Source organism: Echiichthys vipera, assembly GCF_963691815.1.
Source record: "Echiichthys vipera genome assembly, chromosome: 4".
Taxonomy (NCBI): domain Eukaryota; kingdom Metazoa; phylum Chordata; class Actinopteri; order Perciformes; family Trachinidae; genus Echiichthys; species Echiichthys vipera.
The window spans coordinates 21,583,222-21,604,003 of record NC_139829.1 but is presented as its reverse complement, the minus strand read 5'-3'; the positions used below and the strand labels follow the sequence as shown (position 1 = coordinate 21,604,003).

At 38.6% G+C, this 20,782-nt stretch overlaps 1 protein-coding gene across 1 annotated transcript in view; it reads right to left on the bottom strand.

The window, feature by feature from the left end:
- pip5k1bb (phosphatidylinositol-4-phosphate 5-kinase, type I, beta b) overlaps positions 1-6,898 on the bottom strand; it is a 36,417-nt gene extending 29,519 nt beyond the window's left edge. Inside the window, exon 1 of the mRNA XM_083912904.1 lies at positions 6,767-6,898. The gene's annotated coding sequence lies outside the window, so the exon portion shown is untranslated. The remainder of the gene's footprint in view (positions 1-6,766) is intronic.
- Between the last annotated feature and the right edge of the window lie 13,884 nt (positions 6,899-20,782).

The following is a 20,782-nucleotide window of genomic DNA, read 5'->3' as shown; positions in this document are numbered from 1 at the left end:
CGGTCCCCAGATGCGATTGGATTACTGCAGCAGATTGGAGACATAATGGAGAATCGATAGCAGACCAGCAATGCAGAGCAGAGCGCCGAAGACTGGACTGCTGTGCTTTCATGACCTTCACCACCCCCTGACTGTGAGATGTTAGATAAGCCCAGATATCTGGATTTGGATGGATACAATCAAGAAGATGCATGCGGAGTCAGCTTAGCTCGGCTTCATCGATTTAACTGCTCTGATCCTTGACTACTGCTCACAGAAACTCCACCCAAGCAACATTAAATTGGAAATGTTGACTAACCAAAGATATAAAATACCAAATTCCTTGTCTAGTCTCATATAGTAGACATTATCTCGCAGTCGCCTTGTGAAAACACTTGTTCACTGTGTGGTGTGTCTCTGTTTTTACATAATTGGCTTAGTTACCCCAACCGTGTCAAATATTTCTGTGAAATGTGTCATGTTCTGTTATGGATCATGCGGCTGGGAATCAAACATCTATGTGTGGGCTCCCCTCCGCTAGCCAAGCAGAAATGATCAGTGGTATAAAATGACTGCAATAAACAAACAATATGTGTAGTCCTCCACCACCTCAAAAAGATTCAGATATATAACCCCTGGCTGTTGTAGATATTTCAACAATGCTGTATTTTGCTCACAGACAAATAGTGAGACAGGCAGAGGAGTAGAAAACGCTTGGCGGGGACAGATAGAGGCCTGTTCAGGCCTGTTTCTTAAAGCCAGCGGTCAGCACTAAGTACGCACACTACTATACTCTAAAGTAGTGTGAATGCAATCAGGGCGCATCCAAGCTGTATTGAGATCGGATCACTCAGACTACATTCAGAGGTGGTCTTAATTTAGCAGTGTGAACAAACATTCGACATTAGCCCCACTGAAGGACGACCTACTCAGCTGTGAGCAGCACTACTTACTAATTCACTGGCTTTGTCCACAACTTCTGAGTCATGAGGGGAGGGGGATCGAGAAGAGACTAACGCTGTCTTTGTGAAATGTTCAGTCAAACAGAAATATCTGCTCATCAATGTCACAGAGATTTAAAAAAAATGCATCCAATTCAAGAGCCCTGCTCTCGTTCCACCCAATTCAAACAGACCGCCCCAAACAAAAATACACACAAAGCAAACAGAACATAAAATGCACACAGTTTCAATGTGTACATGTTCAAACCAACATACAGGTTGTGTGGCCTTGTATTGCACACACACACACACACACACACAGAGACACACACACTCATCCTCTCTTTTTTCGCTACCCACACCAAATGAAGCAGTAAGACAGCAGCCACATATTATTTTGTATTGTTTTTGGTGCGTTCTCTTACATATTTCACTGTATCATCCGGGGGGGTGTTTTTTTTCATCGTCTCTCTGAGGGACAAGCTGTGCTGCAGAGTGGTGTCTTTCACTATACACCAGGCACTATGCAGTGTTGGCAAAGAACACGTAGTCAAAGTGGCAGCCTGTGGGACTGTTTGATTCATTTGAACACAGAGACAACTTCTATTAATGTTACTACTAGTGGGGCAAAAATGTAAGTGTGGTCAGAGGCGAGGTACTATATAATACTGTGAAAGTATCAAAATGCTCAATCCACAGAGAAATGCACACAGTTTGTATTCAGTCCCTTTTCCATATGGAGTAGGTCAATACCACACTCTATGATTTATTTATGATTTACAGAGACCCAACATTCCCCCATGAGCAACAGCAAGTGGCATTTCAGCAATCTTGTGCACACAGTGGCAACGAAAAACCTTCCTTTTAACAGGAAGGAACAAACCAGGCTCTATGATGGGCGACCATCTGCCTTGTACGGTTATAGGGCAATAAAGAGAGAGAGAGAGAGAGAGAGAGAGAGAGAGAGAGAGAGAGAGAGAGAGAGAGAGAGAGAGAGAGAGAGAGATGCACAGGAACCACAACATTAACATTAACATTAAGATTAACAACTACTATTTGATATTAATAGGAATATGACTAATAATAGTTATGGCAGTGGATATACTAGAATGATACGAATAGTGGCAATAACAGCAGTAACAATAATATATATATGACCACTTATAAATGAAACATCAGGACCTCTGTACTGTTGTGATGTCACAACTATATAAAAGTAGAAAGTGCCACTACAGTGACATTACAGTCATTGTCTGGCTGCAATGATGGTGCAGAGACACCTAGAGCGCAGAAGACCTTACAATGCTGAAAAATCAGAGCTTTTTCGGGAGGGGGGCTTAAAGAGAGAGTGTTTCAGATAGAGGGTCAATACAAGTGTATTCAGACAGACAGAGTGACAAAAATGATGTGCTTTTTGAACATTAAAGCATGTTCTAGTAGAAACCGAAAAACAAACATGAACTTGAACATGATTATGATATGGGATCTTTAACAACATGATGCTGCAAGGAGAAGCATAACACAAGTGCAAAGAATAGGAGCTCTTTACGATGACAACAGCTGCTGTCCCTGATGCATCATCATAGTGTGTGTTGAGCACAACTATCTGAGTACTTCTTTAAGTGGGCTCAACGGTGTGCACTTGTGAGATAAAACACCGGCCAGGCAACTATCACCAACTAAATATACATTTTAACGATTGACGGTATTTGACCTTTTGGCAACAGCAAATAAAGAGAAACAATAGGTGGGAGGGCACCAACGGAGCGCTATGACCTTTCAGATGTGACATGAAAAGAAAAAATGAGCTAGACAGAGGGGGAGAAAGAAAAAGACAGCATAGGAACAATAGGAGAAGGTAACAGTGATAGAGAACAAAAGGTTAGAGAGTTTTAAATATTTAGTTGGAAGCTTCCACACAAGCACATAATCATAAGATAGAGAGCAAAAGAAAGGAACATTTTCTAAGGAAACACTACGACTACAAGAAACCCGGGGTGAAAGGACTCGGCCTGTGTTTGTAATTCCGAGAGTGTCTCACTCTAGCTCCACTCTGCATGAAAAGCAGCGAGGAGGAGGTCACACGCTGTGTCCAGAGAGTCACATGATTCAACTGAGGGAATGGAGTGTGCGTGTGATAGAGAGAAACATAGATATAAGTATATGAAGGGAAAACAGTGACAGTGTTCTCTAAAGATGTAGAGGCAGGAGCCCTGGTGGAGGGGGACGCCGCAGCTCGACTCTCTCTGAGACAAGAACTCCATTACAGCAGGCTTATTATATCAGCTCCCAACATCACAGCCCTAGACACATAGTCTGTGGTCACAGCCATTGGAAAACATGATCACATGACATGAAGAGAAGACGAGAGACTTGCCCATGATAGCCAAGCTCAGCTTAGTTTTACTCGGCCCTGCCCTGGGGGCCAAAGTCCTCTTACTCTTCTTTAAGCCGCAGGCAGATTTGTCACCTATATGCATATTGCTGTTGGAACAACTGACTGTGTTTATTATTTTCAGAGGTGATCAATCGTGGGGGTAAGAGGGGATTAGATCACCCTGCCTTTATTGATCAGAGGTCACAGGCTACTAAAGAAAGAGTCATGTTCCCTTTCTCTCACTTGTTTGTCTTCACCTACCCCCTCTGTGTCTTTCAATTTGTCAACTTTCCTTCCCACTCTCTCACTCTAGTACCCTAGGGTCCCCTGAGTGGGCCTCTGTGAGCCTCGACATTACCAGGACAGGAAAGCAGGAGGGGTAGCATGGGGGGCGCTCAGCAGGGCCAAAACAACAACAACAACAAGGAACAACAACAAACACCCCAACCTCTGAATAATCTGGATTCCTGCAGGCCTGCCAAGCTACCGCTCTGCCTGCAACCCTCCAACCCACCAATCGTTATACAGAGGAGCACAATTATCAGCCAATTACCACTACAGGCCTCCTTTGGGAGATTTTGTTTTTCATCCTCTCAAAAATATGTGCCGATATGCTGTGGGAGCCAGGGGAGGTAGAGGTCATTAAGATCAAAACGATAATAGTGGCTAATTCTACGTTCACATTCAATGGCCGCAAAGTAAACCAATGGCATTTTAACAGATCTTGACACTGTTAACAGCCTTCCACAGATTAACCAAATCCATACAAACATGAATTCAGGGACACAGTGTAGAAACGTGACTTTGAATGACGAATATGTGTCAGGTCACATCATCAAGAATTACATTAGGTGCTGTAGATGATGCGGATTGACTTTTGCTTTGCTTTGTTCACTGTGGAAATGTGAAAGTCGGACAGCAGTTGATCACTTGTATTAAGGACACCTACCCCTTATTGTATTGTACCCTCTATGTTCTTTCATGTATTGTATGTATTATATGTAATATGCCTCCCCTCTGGGGATAAAATAAATTTGAAGGTTGAAAACTTGAAAGTCCTGAGACTCACAAAGCCACCTTTTGCTTTTCTATATTATTTTCATTCTGAATGGAAACCACATGCAAATCATCTCAAATCTCATTCTACAGTGAAATGCACGGCCACCCACTGAAGTGATCTGTTTAAAGGCTGCTACTGAGCTGAGAAGAGCAACATGAAAAGAATGGCCCTAAATAACGCGAGACAGAGAGTTCTAGAAAGAAAACACACTATTTTGCGCTCTCTCGTTCTCACAACTTGGACGTAGCACTTGGACAGAGAATATAACACTGCAGTTGGGAGCGAGAGAGGATCCTCTGAGAGAAGAACTAGAGTGGGTGTAGAAGGACGAGAGGTCACACTAAACATACATAAACATTACGTGGTGCCAGATTTCATTATCACAACAAAGTGAGACATTTTTTAATCAGAACATCTCGTAACAAGAACCAACTTGGGGGCCACACCCGTGTGTGCGGACACAGGGCACATCGGTCAGTAAGACCATTATCAGGAATGAGGGAGAGAGAGAGAGCTACTGTTCAGGGCAATGACTTATGTAACTGTCTTAATGAGCCTCATATGCTCTCCTGAGTGCTCTTTGACCCAAAATCACAAGACTAAACATTACAGCTGTTAATGTTTGTGCTACCTCTTCACAGGGCACTCACACAGTAGGCTCCAGATATACTGTTTGCTTAAAAAGGTGTCCCTCCTTTTTGAGTGAGTGCTATTGATTAATGCTCACAGTTACAGTCAGTGTCACAATGTAATCACTAATTTAAGAGAGAATTTGCAGTAAAAGCCCAAGAACAGCTGTCACGGAACAAATACGATTTGTGTTGACAAGGTTTTTGGCTCTCCAGTGCTGTGGCACTTCTGCTGCTACTCAGATGGAAAATATTACATAATGCACAGATGCTGCTCACTCTGACAAGCGACATATCAGTGCCAGGGCAGCACGGAGCAGGAGCACAGGTGCTAGTCCCAAGGAGAGAGCAGGGGATTTGCATGAGCTGTTTTCCCTTCCAAACATCCTCTGCGGCAAGCGCGCCGATTACACTGCTCCACAGTCAAATGAGGAAGAAACAGGAAGTTCATAAAGGAAACCACACCACTCATAATCCTGTGTGCCACCTCGTCCTTGTCTTAAAGCTTGACATTTAAACCTGTCAGATTAGCATGATCATTCATTTTCTCCAGCCACTGCAATGCAGACACAGGACCATAACATGAAAAGGTCAAAGGGCAAAATCAGACCTACATACACTTGACTCTTCAACCAGCTAAACCGTCAGGATGCATGTGACTAGAGGTTTACATTAAAGCAGAGATGGTCTAGAATTAGGTTAAACTGAAAAAGCTCCGACAGGAAATTTCTAAAGAGAAACATTTCTCATTTAAGTCGTTTGTCAGATGAAGAAAACATAAAACATAGCGTGCCAAGACAAAAAAACAAACAGTGGAATGACAGCCACTGAGTTCAGATGTTCCACGGGACAATGCTGATGTTGAGCAGATCAAAGCAGCTTCCCTGCTCACTGGGAAGCTCTCAAACTCCCAGCATAGCATACAAGATAACCAGTTATCACTATTTCACTTTGGACTGGCAGATCTACATCACAGTTGCAGCAAGGCAGCCAGTTACTAAGGGAAGATATGTAGCACTTGACTGTAAAGAGCAGTGATAATGTGATAGGTATGAGGAGGGTAAATTAAAAGGCTGTCCGGTGCAACATCTAATAATGTACACACAGAACATCCAACCTGTATGTCTGCACACACTTCTCATCAACTTGGCTTTGAAAGAGGCATTAAAAGGGATCTTAACATTAGCTTTATTCTACACTCATACGCACCAGGATATTTTCAGATGTGTTACACAACCTTCAACATGCTTGCCTCATTTCCCATCAAACTGGACAGACTTCCAGTTTCCAACTAAAAAGTGCAAGACTTCCTCATTATTTTTAGGAAACAGCAGCAAAAAGTAAATGTTGAGCAGCACTGGTTGTGCAACAGACTTTACCTCAACAACAACAGCAGCCAGAAGAATGTAATTTATGTTTTTAAGGGTGAAATTCAAATGAACCACCCCCCTCTAACACCACATTTTATTCCATGCCTTCATATATCTTTAATTAGAGTCAAATAAGAACACATAACGTGGTAACAATAATCTCCTGACCTCTATACTGCGACTCATATTGTGTGTTAGAGAAAGCCAGCCTACCTGGTTAAAGTCAGGTAAGAGAATAACACCCTTATATCCGAGCGGAGACAGTTTAAGCGCACCTGCTGTTTTTCACCTGTCGCAACACCTGGAGACTAAGACTTAAACGTAATGAGGTAATAGACTGTCAGTATACCTCAAATCTCAATGACATATCTTGTGTTTCGCACTAGATATGAAACTCATAGAAACCTTACCAGCCAATCGTCTTCTTTTGCGCAGTCGTGTAGAAATTATATTTTCCTCCTGTGGCTGCTGCAGTCCTCACAAAAAGCCCTTTCCTCAAGCAGCCGATCCCCAGCAGGTAAATAAATGCGGTTAAGAAAAATATAAGCGATATGTGTGTGTGGTGTATTTTCACCACCACCACCATAAGCTGACTGTGCACAACTGAGGAGTCACTCTTCCACTGAGAGCAGCAAGAAGCCCCTGGGTTTCTATATGTCCCTGCCCTGTCTCTCTCTACATACAACCAGTGCACCACTGGATACAAAATCAATGCTGCCCTCTGCAGGCCTGGACAGGAGTGGGCATCTACAGCCAAGTCAACCACACTAAAGATGTATTTAATTTCATCACACACTATCAGTATAATGATATCTTTGATATCTGTCCCAACTGTATTGGTAGTTTGAAAAACCTTTTAAATGAATTCACCTCTTATTTTCAAGTTGCATGACAGCCGAATTTGATAAAAACATTTTTTATCAATGTATGAATGAAATCCATTGCGCCTACAACGCTATTTGTAGATGAAATTACTTTTCTTTGGGCCATTTTGAAACAAAAAAACCCAAATCAGACAAAAAATACTAAACTCTAAAAATACTGCATTCAAAATGTTTTTTTTTTTGCATTAAAATGCCACACACACACAAAATAGATCTGTTGTGCTAAACATATAAACACTATCATCAATATCTCATCAGTAGGTTCGTTCCTTTTTATTTTCTGTTACACTGCAGCAAAAGACTGGTACACAGTAATGCATATTTACTCTCATATATATATATATATATATATATATATATATATATATAATATATAATTATATATATAGACTAAAATAACGATTAAAAAGGAGAGAGAAACTGTCCAGAACTTATCATGACATATACATATATATATATATATATATATATATATATATATCAACAATAAACACACAAATTTAGTACTTTGGAACACATACTTTTGTAACAGAGTTTTATGTTAAAAGAAAAAAAGAACAAAAAAGATAAAATGTGAACTCCTGTGGCATTTTTATAGTGCTAAAGCTCTGATTTCTAAAAGAATGATTAAGCAGCGGCTGTTTTCGCCTGTGAGTGTTTGTTGCCAATTAGTAAATTAAGCTTCTGTAGGGTGTGTAGTGTGTTTTGCAAAAAGTTTGCTTCAGCATTGAAAACTGAGTGTGAAACAGAAATTGTGCTTTCAGTTTTGCAGATTTCAGGTTTAAGTAGATGTATTTCATAGTCCACCTTTAGTGTGAAAACAATTGAAACTTCATGCAAGCAAAGAAAAACAATAAGAGCAATAAGGCTGCAGGAGTTTAGGCTCCGAGGTCAGGTTGAGTGGGAGAGCAGCTGCCATCATCCAGTTCAGAGGCACGAGTATCACTGAAGGTGTAAAACATCAAAGTTACTATTTACATCTAAATTTAGAACATACTATGGGTTATATGCTGCTTATTTAATGTTCACTAAGCTGTCATGCATGTCGAGGAATCAAATCACACCAGAAACACTCATCAACAAATGAATATTAACCATGAGGACACATAGGTAACAGGGTACCACAGTAGCTAAACATATGAATAAAGGAACTCTGTGAATAATAATAATAATAATAATAATAATAATAATAATAATAATAATAATAATAATAATAATAATAATAATAATAATAATTATAATTATAATTATAATAATAATAATACATTTTAATTACCTTACTGGCTGTTGTTTTCGTCTTTTTCCATCAATGTAAAGATATGAGACTCCCTAGTACTGAAACAACTGTGAAATCAAGAGATGGATATTCAACATAACTGTATTAATACAGTACACAATGAATGCAGCACATCCTCACATTTTGATCTCACCTGATTGTTAGCATTTGAAAGACAAGCATTTCATCCCTGAGCAAGAGCAAGAAGACATTGGATTGGAGAATACAAGCAAGTCGGATTAGTAGCAAAAAGCATCATTTCCTTGACTCCATCAAATAACTTATCATTGCAGACTTGGATGAAAGCGAGAAGCATCCAGCTGCAGCACCGGAGCAGAACCCCTGGCATGACAAAAGTGAGAATACTTGCTGTCACTCCGTGCCAAATCATGCAGACATTCAGAAACCACACAAGTTTGCTAAGTTGATAATGTTGCCTAGCTAATTACGAGCTAACCTGCATTCTGCTATGTCATTTTATTATTAAAGTATTTCTGATTCTGATCTGATTCTGATTAAATACTACGTCACTTCTGTCAAGCCAGAGGCTTGTGTCACCTTACGGCTCTGAATATTATATGTACATGTATATATATTACATATTTATGACCCTGTTTATATGTTGTTATTGTTTTGTATCAAAATAATTCAATAAAGATTTACAAAAAAAACCTTACACATCTCACATGTCGCAAAAAAACCTTTATAAAATAGGCTAGCAGAATGCAAGTTAGCTCGTAGTTAGCTAAGCAAAATTATCGACGTAGTAAAGCTTACGTGGTTTCTAAATTTGATTTTAAATTATTTGGCGCGGTGTGACAGCGAGTATCCTCAAATTCCTGCGCATCTTCGAAAAAACTTAATTTTTGATATTCTACGTAACTTCCGTCATGCCAGGGGCTTGTGTCACATCAGGGGCTTCTGCTCCGGAGCTGCAGCTGGATAAAAAGCTGGTAAAAGCTGCTGTCAACAGTTGTTTGTCAAGAAGTAAAAGAAATAAGAAACCGATTTAGTGTCCTGAACTCACAAACTACCCCGATAATGTATCCACTTGTTGCACGGTCCCTTGGACGACCCCCTGCGGTGACTGGTGATGGTGTTGTAGCTAGAGGGAAGGAGGAAAAACTCCAGTTAATGGTCATGCAAAACAATGAGCACCAGGATGTTAAGTGTGCATCTGCAGGGGAAACTCACCACTGGTAAAAGCACAGCTGCTGTTGTGGTCTGATTGAGAAAACAAGAGGAGTGCATCAGTTGCCATCAGTTTTTGGATATCAGAGAATATATTTTACATGTTAACAATGTGACTGTTTATTTAGGTTTTGAATCCTCATCACAGTTCATCTTGCAGAACATATTGAACAGAAACACATCAATAAGAAAGAACACAAATCAAGAATCTAGTCTGGCATTAAGGGCTTTGCTGTCGGTAAAGAGCACGCCGATTAAGATTAGATTAACAGCGCCCTCAGCTGGAGGCAGCTTCCGCACATTCCAATCTTTCTAATGACTTTTCAAGGACCTATAATAAAATGTCCATGAGGACCAAGTAAGTAAATGAAGAGAAACATATAATATACTATAATATAATATACTAACACCAACTGTTTATTGTTCTTTGAAAAATAAAAAGCAATCTTTTTCAATCGTTATAGTTTGTAATGTTCATATTCACTTCAAATACTTAAAACTAAAAGGCACTAATTCCGTTATTACTTAAAAATCAATGAAAAAGTGCATTATTCTTATTATTAATATTAGTATTACTATTCTAATATTTCAAAAAAAGCTTTGCAAGCACATATCAGTCTGGCACTGCCTTCCAAAGATGAAGGAACCCCCCCAACAGTGTATTCTTGATGCATTAGATCAGAGATCTTCAACAGGGGGTCCTCAGAGTTACTGCAGGGGGTCCGCCAAACTGTTTGATAAACTTTACAATGTTTTTCAAAGATTTGCCTGAAAATAAACATTAATGTGAATGCAATGTATTACTAACAAATATAAATTTGTGAAAAAACAAATAAATAAATGTAAATACCTGTACATTTTCCAGTGGGGATATAACCAGAGTTCCCCTCAAATTCGCAGGTGCCACCTGTGCCGGTGGAGACGAAGGCCCGACTGTCATGCTTGCAGACAGTATTGAGATGTGGACGGCCTGAGCAATTTGGGATGTGGCTGTCATTCAAGAGCTGCTTGTCGTTGCAAAATACGGCAGTCACATTTGCAGCACATCCTGGAATCTCACAGAAAAACACCTGCCCAGATATGGTGCCACCTGTAACATCACATAGTATACTTGTGAAATATCTCACATACACTTCATAATTGTTTATAATGAGAAAAGTGTAAACGGGAGAAGAAATACCCTGACTTGCTTTGACTGCAAAGCCCTGAGTGAGTTCAGCAGCACACACCAGCAGGATGTTGATGATCAGCTCTGTTAAGGCAAAAACACAGACTAAAGTGAATGATCTCTAATGGTTGACACTGGGAAAAGGAGTTTTAAGTGGGTGAGGTGTCAGAAATGTACCGTTCATGTTAGAGTTCAGTGCTGAGAAGTCGTTCTTGCCCACAAAACACGACCCTGCTGCCTTCCACTGATGATGACTGCACCCACACACCTGTTGGAGATATGGTTTCCCATCAGAAACCCATTATGCTACATGACCAATTTGTTGCCACTCTTTACTTTCACAGCCCACCACTCTGTCACTGAACTTCTCAGCAGTGTTGCATCAGCTTCTCCGTATCACCTCTCCAACTTGAGTTTTTCTTAAGCCACCATCACTGGCACTTTCTCATTTGACTTTAAAAATCATTAGGCTACAACTTCCCCAATACTAGGAGGCTATTCTTCTTACTTCCTGCACCTCAACACACCAGTGACTCTCTGTACCTTGAACACAACTAACATGAGGTGGTACTTACTGTCACTGTGTGAAAAGGTTTTTTTTTTTAACATTTCTGTCCGTATCTTGAAGCTCTTTTAAGCCAGACTTAACTTAACTTCAAACTTTAATACTAAAAGTTACATGTGTCTGTTATTAAATTGTATGGCTGTTATCTCTGTAACACAAACATGAAATTAGTGGTTTAGTCCCAAACACAAGGTGTGAGATGTTTTAAATGTTATAATGTAACATTTTGTAATAAGGATTATGACAAAAACTAACAAAAAATGATCATGTGCTTAAACACACTTAATAAGACTGGGATCCACTTGCTCATCATCCTCACTTTATAATCAGCAGAAGTGATCTCTTTCACAACAGATTACATTGAAATACACAAAACCATGTTGGATTTACTGTGTTAAACAAAAGGAGACCATCTATTCACAACTGATAGAAATTACTTTCATAAATACGAATCTCTAACGCGCCTGTGTGAAACTCTTTTTTTCACTCTTCAATCAGCAATCAGTCAGACACTATTGGAGTAAATGTGAAGTTCTGAGTATTTCAACTTTATATTTTGTTTGTTGAATGTTTTCAACCATAAATGTAATCTCCAAAATCTGATGCAGTACAACACATTTTTCTGAGTTTGGGAGAAATAATTCCCTGGTTCTTTTGTAAAAAAAAAAAAAAAATGCAATATAAAAGCGGAACTATACTGAATACTGTCACTTTAGATTTCACGTGTAACAGCCTAGAATAAAATAAATGAAGGAAGAAACCTGTCGAACAGTATTTCAACAGGGCACCACGATGAAGTGTAAAAAGTGCCACGTGCAGCAGGGTTTGTTATCTCTAGCCTTCATATATCTTTAATTAGAGTCAAATAAGAACACATAACGTGGTAACAATAATCTCCTGACCTCTATACTGCGACTCATATTGTGTGTTAGAGAAAGCCAGCCTACCTGGTTAAAGTCAGGTAAGAGAATAACACCCTTATATCCGAGCGGAGACAGTTTAAGCGCACCTGCTGTTTTTCACCTGTCGCAACACCTGGAGACTAACACTTGGAACACGAAACGTAATGAGGTAATAGACTGTCAGTATACCTCAAATCTCAATGACATATCTTGTGTTTCGCACTAGATATGAAACTCATAGAAACCTTACCAGCCAATCGTCTTCTTTTGCGCAGTTGTATAGAAATTATATTTTCCTCCTGTGGCTGCTGCAGTCCTCACAAAAAGCCCTTTCCTCAAGCAGCCGATCCCCAGCAGGTAAATAAATGCGGTTAAGAAAAATATAAGCGATATGTGTGTGTGGTGTATTTTCACCACCACCACCATAAGCTGACTGTGCACAACTGAGGAGTCACTCTTCCACTGAGAGCAGCAGGAAGCCCCTGGGTTTCTATATGTCCCTGCCCTGTCTCTCTCTACATACAACCAGTGCACCACTGGATACAAAATCAATGCTGCCCTCTGCAGGCCTGGACAGGAGTGGGCATCTACAGCCAAGTCAACCACACTAAAGATGTATTTAATTTCATCACACACTATCAGTATAATGATATCTTTGATATCTGTCCCAACTGCATTGGTAGTTTGAAAAACCTTTTAAATTAATTCACTTCTTATTTTCAAGTTGCATGACACAAACACACAAAATAGATCTGTTGTGCTAAACATATAAACACTACCATCAATATCTCATCAGTAGGTTCGTTCCTTTTTATTTTCTGTTACACTGCAGCAAAAGACTGGTACACAGTAATGCATATTTACTCTCATATATATATATATATATATATTCATATATGTATATATATATTCATATATATATAAACTCATATTATTACATATATATACACATATACACACATATATATGTACACATATATATACACACACACATATATATACACACATATATATATATATATATATATATATACACACACACACATATATAGTCATGTGTGATGACGGAGAATACACGGAGAAGGGGACCCAAATGCAGACATGGAACTCAGGAGACGGTATTAACAAATTTAATAAAACTTATTTACAAAAGGTGCACTAACACAAAGGAAAAACACGAAGAGAACTTGATACAAACGGACATGATGAATGGACCCAAGAGGAACAGGGAGGCATCAGGGTATGTAGAGAGTATGATCCAGCACCGAGTGAGGCTCAGTACCGGGTTAATATACAGAGTGGCAGGGGATCAATGTTAACAAGAATCACCTGCCAGGAAAACAAACTCAAACCAGAAAACAGAAAGAAAGATCATACAGAAAAACACAGACAGAGGGAGACAAAAATAACGATTAAAAAGGAGAGAGAAACTGTCCAGAACTTATCATGACATATACATATATATATATATATATATATATATATATATATATATATATATATATATATCAATAATAAACACACAAATTTAGTACTTTGGAACACATACTTTTGTAACAGAGTTTTATGTTCAAAGAAAAAAAGAACAAAAAAGATAAAATGAGAACTCCTGTGGCCTTTTTATAGTGCTAAAGCTCTGATTTCTAAAAGAATGATTAAGCAGCGGCTGTTTACGCCTGTCAGTGTGTGTTGCCAATTAGTAAATTAAGCTTCTGTAGGGTGTGTAGTGTGTTTTGCAAAAAGTTTGCTTCAGCATTGAAAACTGAGTGTGAAACAGAAATTGTGCTTTCAGTTTTGCAGATTTCAGGTTTAAGTAGATGTATTTCATAGTCCAACTTTAGTGTGAAAACAATTGAAACTTCATGTAAGCAAAGAAAAAATAAAAGAGCAATAAGGCTGCAGGAGTTTAGGCTCCGAGGTCAGGTTGAGTGGGAGAGCAGCTGCCATCATCCAGTTCAGAGGCATGAGTATCACTGAAGGTGTAAAACATCAAAGTTACTTTACATCTAAATTTAGAACATACTATGGGTTATATGCTGCTTATTTAATGCATGTCGAGGAATCAAATCACACCAGAAACACTCAAACAAATTAATATTAACCATGAGGACACATTGGTAACAGGGTACCACAGTAGCTAAACATATGAATAAAGGAACTCTGTGAATAATAATAATAATAATAATAATAATAATAATAATAATAATAATAATAATACATTTTAATTACCTTACTGGCTGTTGTTTTCATCTTTTTCTATAAATGTAAAGTTATGAGACTCCTATTAGTACTGCAACAACTGTGAAATCAAGAGATGGATATTCAACATAATTGTATTAATACAGTACACAATGAATGCAGCACATCCTTACATTTTGATCTCACCTGATTGTTAGCGTTTGAAAGACAAGCATTTCAGCCCTGAGCGAGAGCAAGAAGAGATTGGATTGGAGAATACAAGCAAGTCGGATTAGTAGCAAAAAGCATCATTTCCTTGACTCCATCAAATAACTTATCATTGCAGACTTGGGTGAAAGCGAGAAGCATCCAGCTGCAGCACCGGAGCAGAAGCCCCTGACGTGACACAAGCCCCTGGCATGACAAAAGTGAGAATACTCGCTGTCACTCCGTGCCAAATCATGCAGACATTTAGAAATCACACAAGTTCGCTAAGTGGATAATGTTGCCTAGCTAATTACGAGCTAACCTGCATTCTGCTAGTTCATTTTATTATTAAAGTATTTCTGATTCTGATTAAATACTACATCACTTCCGTCAAGCCAGAGGCTTGTGTCACCTTATGGCTCTGAATATTATATGTACATGTATATATATTATATATTAATGACCCTGTTTATATGTTGTTATTGTTTTGTATCAAAATAATTACATAAACATTTACAAAAAAAACCTTACACATCTCACATGTCGCAAAAAACCCTTTATAAAATAGAATAGCAGAATGCAAGTTAGCTCGTAGTTAGCTAGGCAACATTATCGACGTAGTAAAGCTTACGTGGTTTCTAAATTTTATTTAAAATTATTTGACGCGGTGTGACAGCGAGTATCCTCAAATTCCTGCGCATCTTCGAAAAAATTTAATTTTATTCTACGTAACTTCCGTCATGCCAGGGGCTTGTGTCACATCAGGGGCTTCTGCTCCGGAGCTGCAGCTGGATAAAAAGCTGGTAAAAGCTGCTGTCAACAGTTGTTTGTCAAGAAGTAAAAGAAATAAGAAACCCATTTAGTGTCCTGAACTCACAAACTACCCCGATAATGTATCCACTTGTTGCACGGTCCCTTGGACGACCCCCTGCGGTGACTGGTGATGGTGTTGTAGCTAGAGGGAAGGAGGTAAAACTCCAGTTAATGGTCATGCAAAACAATGAGCACCAGGATGTTAAGTGTGCATCTGCAGGGGAAACTCACCACTGGTAAAAGCACAGCTGCTGTTGTGGTCTAATTGAGAAAACAAGAGGAGTGCATCAGTTGCCATCAGTTTTTGGATATCAGAAAAATATATTTTACATGTAAACAATGTGACTGTTTATTTAGGTTTTGAATCCTCATCACAGTTCATCTTGCAGAACATATTGAACAGAAACACATCAATAAGAAAGAACACAAATCAAGAATCTAGTCTGGCATTAAGGGTTTTGCTGTCGGTAAAGAGCACGCCGATTAAGATTAGATTAACAGCGCCCTCAGCTGGAGGCAGCTTCCGCACATTCCAATCTTTATAATGACTTTTCAAGGACCTATGATAAAATGTCCATGAGGACCAAGTAAGTAAATGAAGAGAAACATATAATATACTATAATATAATATACTAACACCAACTTTTTATTGTTCTTTGAAAAATAAAAAGCAATCTTTTTCAATCGTTATAGTTTGTAATGTTCATATTCACTTCAAATACTTAAAACTAAAAGGCACTAATTCCGTTATTACTTAAAAATCAATGAAAAAGTGCATTATTCTTATTATTAATATTAGTATTACTATTCTAATATTTCAAAAAAAGCTTTGCAAGCACATATCAGTCTGGCACTGCCTTCCAAAGATGAAGGAACCCCCCCAACAGTGTATTCTTGATGCATTAGATCAGAGATCTTCAACAGGGGGTCCTCAGAGTTACTGCAGGGGGTCCGCCAAACTGTTTGATAAACTTTACAATGTTTTTCAAAGATTTGCCTGAAAATAAACATTAATGTGAATGCAATGTATTACTAACAAAAATAAATTTGTGAAAAAACAAATAAATAAATGTAAATACCTGTACATTTTCCAGTGGGGATATAACCAGAGTTCCCCTCAAATTCGCAGGGGCCACCTGTGCCGATGGAGACGAAGGCCCGACTGTCATGCTTGCAGACAGTATTGAGATGTGGACGGCCTGAGCAATTTGGGATGTGGCTGTCATTCAAGAGCTGCTTGTCGTTGCAAAATACAGCAGTCACATTTGCAGCACATCCTGGAATCTCACAGAAAAACACCTGCCCAGATCTGGTGCCACCTGTAACATCACATAGTATACTTGTGAAATATCTCACATACACTTTATAATTGTTTATAATGAGAAAAGTGTAAACGAGAGAAGAAATACCCTGACTTGCTTTGACTGCAAAGCCCTGAGTGAGTTCAGCAGCACACACCAGCAGGATGTTGATGATCAGCTCTGTTAAGGCAAAAACACAGACTTAAGTGAATGATCTCTAATGGTTGACACTGGGAAAAGGAGTTTAAAGTTGGTGAGGTGTCAGAAATGTACCGTTCATGTTAGAGTTCAGTGCTGAGAAGTCGTTCTTGCCCACAAAACACGACCCTGCTGCCTTCCACTGATGATGACTGCACCCACACACCTGTTGGAGATATGGTTTCCCATCAGAAACCCATTATGCTACATGACCAATTTGTTGCCACTCTTTACTTTCACAGCCCACCACTCTGTCACTAAACTTCTCAGCAGTGTTGCATCAGCTTCTCCGTATCACCTCTCCAACTTGAGTTTTTCTAAAGCCACCATCACTGGCACTTTCTCATTTGACTTTAAAAATCATTAGGCTACAACTTCCCCAATACTAGGAGGCTATTCTTCTTACTTCCTTCACCTCAACACACCAGTGACTCTCTGTACCTAACATGAGGTGGTATTTACTGTCACTGTGTGAAAAGGTTTTTTTTTAACATTTCTGTCCGTATCTTGAAGCTCTTTTGAGCCAGACTTAACTTAACTTCAAACTTTAATACTAAAAGTTACATGTGTCTGTTATTAAATTGTATGGCTGTTATCTCTGTAACACAAACATGAAATGAATGGTTTAGTCCCAAACACAAGGTGTGAGATGTTTTAAATGTTATAATGTAACATTTTGTAATAAGGATTATGACAAAAACTAACAAAAAATGATCATGTGCTTAAACACACTTAATAAGACTGGGATCCACTTGCTCATCCTCACTTTATAATCAGCAGAAGTCATCTCTTTCACAACAGATTACATTGAAATACACAAAACCATGTTGGATTTACTGTGTTAAACAAAAGGAGACCATCTATTCACAACTGATAGAAATTACTTTCATAAATACGAATCTCTAACGCGCCTGTGTGAAACTCTTTTTTTCACTCTTCAATCAGCAATCAGTCAGACACTATTGGAGTAAATGTGAAGTTCTGAGTATTTCAACTTTATATTTTGTTTGTTGAATGTTTTCAACCATAAATGTAATCTCCAAAATCTGATGCAGTACAACACATTTTTCTGAGTTTGGGAGAAATAATTCCCTGGTTCTTTTGTAAAAAAAAAAAAAATGCAATATAAAAGCGGAACTATAATGAATACTGTAACTTTAGATTTCACGTGTAACAGCCTAGAATAAAATAAATGAAGGAAGAAACCTGTCGAACAGTATTTCAACAGGGCACCACGATGAAGTGTAAAAAGTGCCACGTGCAGCAGGGTTTGTTATCTCTAGTAAAATTAGGTACAAACTAGCAGCTACGTGTGAAAGCACGTTGTTTTTACAAAACCAAAGCGAAACATTTGGATGATTTTCCAACACATAATTCTTCTGACTCCAAATAGCCTACTAACAAAGGTAACGGCTGACGGCTTTATTATTATTATTATTATTATTTTATTATTATTATTCACTGCTGTTTACACATGTGGAAATGTGTAAAAATGACAGAATAAAGCCACTTACCCTCCCTGTTAACTCACCGTTGATACTGCTCACTTGACTGCTACGAACACAAGATTAAAAGGACAATATCACTAACCGAGTGACTGTTTTAACGTGTGTGTTCAAATGGAGTCTGTTGGGATGAGCAGGCCTCATCAGTCGCTCCGTGTCAGTGCGCTCTACCGGAGTGAAGAGTATGGTAAGTACTAACTCCCCTAACCGAACAATGTCTGCCTCCGTGATGCACATGTTTGAACCACACTAGCTCGTGTTATAGACTAAACATGTTATTATGCGATGTATGTTAAGTTTTGAATGAACTTACCTGAACGGACCGCGCTAAAAATGTGGTGGGGAAAAACAGACCGACCTGTCACAACAGTCCCGAGGGCGTGAAAGGGGAGGGCTGTCAGAAGCCGGTCTTTAGGTGTTTCTTATAACCCTACGCATTAATCCGCCATGGGTGTTGAATGACCACGGGGGAAGTTGGATGTTTTATCTGTTTGAGTTTGTTCTATTCGCCTTCACTATCCCGTGTAGCGGTGTCTTCAGCTTCCTCCGTGCGTCAAAACGCGTCAACTCGCCTTTGACATGAAGTGCCTTCCGCTCCTTCAACTGCTGGTGATGGATTTAAGGACCATCGGTAATTTACAGGTTTATTTTCAATACCTTCATGCTAACTTCCTCACAAAGGTGGATTATTATTATTATTATTATTATTATTATTATTATTATTATTATTATTATTATTATATTATTTTATTATTATTATTAAAGATGTATTATTATTATAACTGTAATATATTATACTAAATAGCTGCCATGTAGCACACACGTCTTGACTGCTTATGCAATTAAAGGTTGAATATGTATCTTCATTTAAAGCTACAGTATATTTAATATAATAATAATAATAATAATAATAATAATAATAATAATAATAATAATAATAATACACCCACGGGACGTTTTGAGGGGTACAGAATGAAAGTGTTGCATTTCCTTAAAAGATATTTAGTCTGAATTAATATTTTTTTATTTATATTTGTTTTTTACAGGTTTGACAATGGCTTTCTGTCATGTTCTGTTTACATTGTACCAGCCAATAGCAGCAGGCATTGCTTGTTGCCAGGGTTGTCTGTTGTTGGGTGCAGCTACTGTAAGCTGGCACTGGGTGAAATGGAGTTTGCCAATCCTGCAGCTGCTTATTCGTCCCAGCAGCTGAGTAGCCGGAGACGGGCAAAAACAAGAGTCAATATAGGCCAAGCATTCATTCGAGATAAAGGAGTTCAACAGCATTAAAACGCACACCTAAATGGTTACGTTTCTCCTTAAACGTTAAGCTAACTTTCATGTTTACTTAGTTGTAAAAGTTAACGGTAACTGTCAGCCAAACTCCTCTGTAACACTTGTTTTTATGGTGCGATTTGCCAGAGAGGATGGGTTCAAACAGGCTCAAACACACTCCGGTCTCCTGTAGGATACTGGTCTGACCAACCTGGCAACCCGAGTGGTGGATTAAAGTTTTGTTGTTGCGACTACGATTTTGTGTTCTGCTTATTATCCATATTCAACCTTTAATTCATTTTCCATCAAAATTTTAATAGACCTAGAACAACTTTTTTTTTTTAACGTTATAGCTTCCAGTGTGTCCCGGTGTCTCCAAATGAACACATCTCATCATATCGGATTTAAGTGCTTCCGCTATATATTATTTAATTTCCAGTGCAGTAACACATTTTGATATTAACGCTGCTTATTTAGTGCAGGACTCATGATCATTTTTAAATTCTGGTTGCTCACAGTTATAATAAATGATCAAAAATAAGTTATAATAAAGTTATAAAGTTATAATAAATGATCAAAAAAAAAAAAATAAATAAATAAAAAAAAAAAAAAAATCCAATTTCCCCGTGTGGGATTAATAAAGTAATTCTTCTTCTTCTTCTTCTTCTTCTTCTTCTTCAAGTCACTGGGACTTTGTGATTATTTCACACTTGAAGCTCCCATATTATGCCCATTTTTATGTGCATACTTGTATATTGGGTTTCTACTGGAACAAAAACACATTATTTTTGGCTAAATATAGGCTAGGCCTACCTGTAATCACAGAAAGAAGAATGGACAGTGGACCAAAAATGGCGCCCCATTCATTTCTATGGAAAACTGCTCAGTGGGCTTAGGCCTGTCTCCTTTCTACGCCTCCCGAAAAGCCAAGTCTTCTCTGATTGGTCAGTCTTTCTGGGTATT